Raw genomic sequence first — 3012 nt, 5'->3', positions numbered from 1 at the left:
TGTCTCTTTCTCTCTATCTCTCTCCCCCTCCCTCCTAACCCCCCCCCCCCCGCCCTGGCTTGTATGAGGAGAAAGATACCCTGAATAAAAACGTGGGAAAAGAACAAAACTGACGTTTGGAGGGGTGTTGATTTTAACATAAATTGGCTCTTTGGCCCACAATATCTGTACTGACCACAATGCGCCTGCACGCGATCCATCTCCCTCTTTTCCCTGCCTGTTAATGGGTCCATCTATCATATCTGCTTCAAGCACCTCCCACACACTGACCACTGTGTAAAAAAAAAATCTGCCCCACCATCTCCTCTGAACTTGCCCCATATCGCACCTTCCATCATGTGTCTGTCTAAAGGCCTCTTGACTGCCTCTATCAGATCTGCCTCCCTCGCCAGCACATCCCACACACTTACCACTGACGTGTAAAACTATGAATTTCCTCACACTTCTCCTCATCACACCTTAGAGCTATGCTCTGGTATTTGTCACTTCTACCTAATGACAAATGAAAAAATGCTCTCTATCCTATTCTGTGCTTTACATTGAGCACTACACCACACAAACATACCTTTGGCCCATCTAGTCCATGCCAAACTATTAATCTGCTAGTCCATTGACCTACACTCAGATCATGAACTATATTGTAAACTTTGATATGTTTGCTTAGTTTCTGATAATCCAGAAAAAACAACCAAGTTTCTCCACATAACTTACTCTCCAATTCAGTCAGATCCAGGTGCACCCTCTCTAAAGCTCCCACATCCTTCCTATAATGAGGCAACCAGAACTGAACAGGACACTCCAAGTGTGGTCTAACCAGAGTTTTATAGAGCTGCAACATTACCTTGCAGCTCTTGAAATGAAGGCCAGTGCACCATATACTGCCTTAACCACCCTATCAACTTGCATGCAACTATGATTCTTCTATGATGTGGACGCCAAGATCCCCCTGTTCCTCCACACTGCGAAGAATCCTGCCATTAATCCTGTACTCTGCCTTCAAATTTGACTTTACAAAGTGAATCACTTCACACTTCTTCAGATTGAACTGTCTTTGCCACTTCTCAGTTCAGCTCTGTATCCCGTCCTGTTGTAACCCTCAAAGCCTTCTACACTGTCCACAATGACACTAATCTCTGTGATATCCCCACCACTTCTACACGGTCCACAGTGTGACCAAGCCTGTGATATCCCCCACCATTTCCACACTGTCCACAATGTGACCAAACTCTGATAACCCCCACCACTTCTACACTGTCCACAGTGTCACCAAGCTCTGATATTCCCCACCACTTCTACACGGTCCCACAGTGTCACCAAGCTCTGATATCCCCACCACTTCTACACTGTCCACAGTGTCACCAAGTTCTGATATCCCCACCACTTCTACACTGTCCACAGTGTCACCAAGCTCTGATATCCCCACCACTTCTACACTGTTCACAGTGTCACCAAGCTCTGATATCCCCACCACTTCTACACTGTCCACAATGACACTAATCTCTGTTATATCCCCCCAGCACCTCTACACTGTCCACAATGTCACCAGTCTCTGTGATATCCCCACCATTTCTACACTGTCCACAGTGTGACCAAACTCTGATAACCTCCACCACTTCTACACTGGCACAGTGTGACCACACTCTGATATCCCCCACCACTTCTACACGGTCCACAATGTGACCAAACTCTGATATCCCCACCATTTCTACACGGTCCACAATGTCACCAGTCTCTGTGATATCCCCACCATTTCTACACGGTCCACAATGTGACCAAACTCTGATAACCCCCACCACTTCTACACTGTCCACAGTGTGACCAAGCTCTGATATCACCACCACTTCTACACTGTCCACAGTGTCACCAAGCTCTGATATCCCCACCACTTCTACACTGTCCACAGTGTCACCAAACTCTGATATCCCCACCACTTATACACTATCCACAATGTCACCAATCTCTGTGATATCACCACCACTTCTACACTGTCCACAATGTCATCAACTCTGATATCCCCCACCACTTCTGCACTGTCCACAATGCGACCAAACTCTGATATCCCCACCATTTCTACACTGTCCACTGTGCCACCAGCCTCTGATATCCCCATTTCTACACTGTCTGCTGTGCCACCAGCCTCTGATATCCCCATTTCTACACTGTCCACTGTGTCACCAAACTCTGATATCCCCACCACTTTGCCACACTTTTCCCATTCAGTTTGTATACAACTCCTCCAAAGCCTCATTGCACCATCTTCCAGGTATGAGCTTGAACTTTCTTTCCAGCGTATTGGAGATGCCAACCTTGACCACTCTTGGCATTCGGACTTTCCTCTTCCTTGAGTCCTGGTTCCACCGTCTGTTGGGTCAAGCAGTCGAGAGCTGTGTCATCGAGCAAAAGAATCACAGAGACAGCATCAGAAACTGCAGCGTCTGTGGAGAGAACCCGTCCAATAATGCAGAGCTGACTGCCTTCATTGCGGCCAAGCACAGTGTACGGAGAAGGGGTTGGAGTGTAGAGGGGAGAAAAGAATGTGCCAGTGAAGATACATTGTACAGGATTTGGGATGTCACTTTGCAGTTCTATAAAATGCTGGTGAGACCCCACTTGGAGTATTGTGTTCAGTTCTGGTCACCCCGCTGTAGGAAAGATGCCATTGAGCTGGAAAGAGTGCAGAGGAGATTTGGGAGGATTCGTGACACTAAGTATGGAGAGAGATTGAAGGTTAGGAATGGAGGTTGACAGGGTGGTGAAGAAGGTGTTTGTCAAGCTGGCCTTTATCAGGGCACTGAGTACAGGAGTTGGAACATTATGTTACAGGTGTTGGTGAGGCTGCACTTGGAGTATTAAGTTGTGGTCACCCTGCTGAAGGAAAGTGTGCAAAAATGATTTACAAGGATGTTGCCAGGACTCAAGGATCTGAGTTAAGGGAGAGATTGGCCTGACTAGGTCTTTATTTCTTGGAACACACGGAGAATGAGGGATGACCTTATAGCTTTTAAAATTATT

Source organism: Mobula birostris, chromosome 29 (genome assembly GCF_030028105.1).
Source record: "Mobula birostris isolate sMobBir1 chromosome 29, sMobBir1.hap1, whole genome shotgun sequence".
NCBI classification, from domain to species: domain Eukaryota; kingdom Metazoa; phylum Chordata; class Chondrichthyes; order Myliobatiformes; family Myliobatidae; genus Mobula; species Mobula birostris.
Note: the sequence above shows the minus strand (reverse complement) of the source record.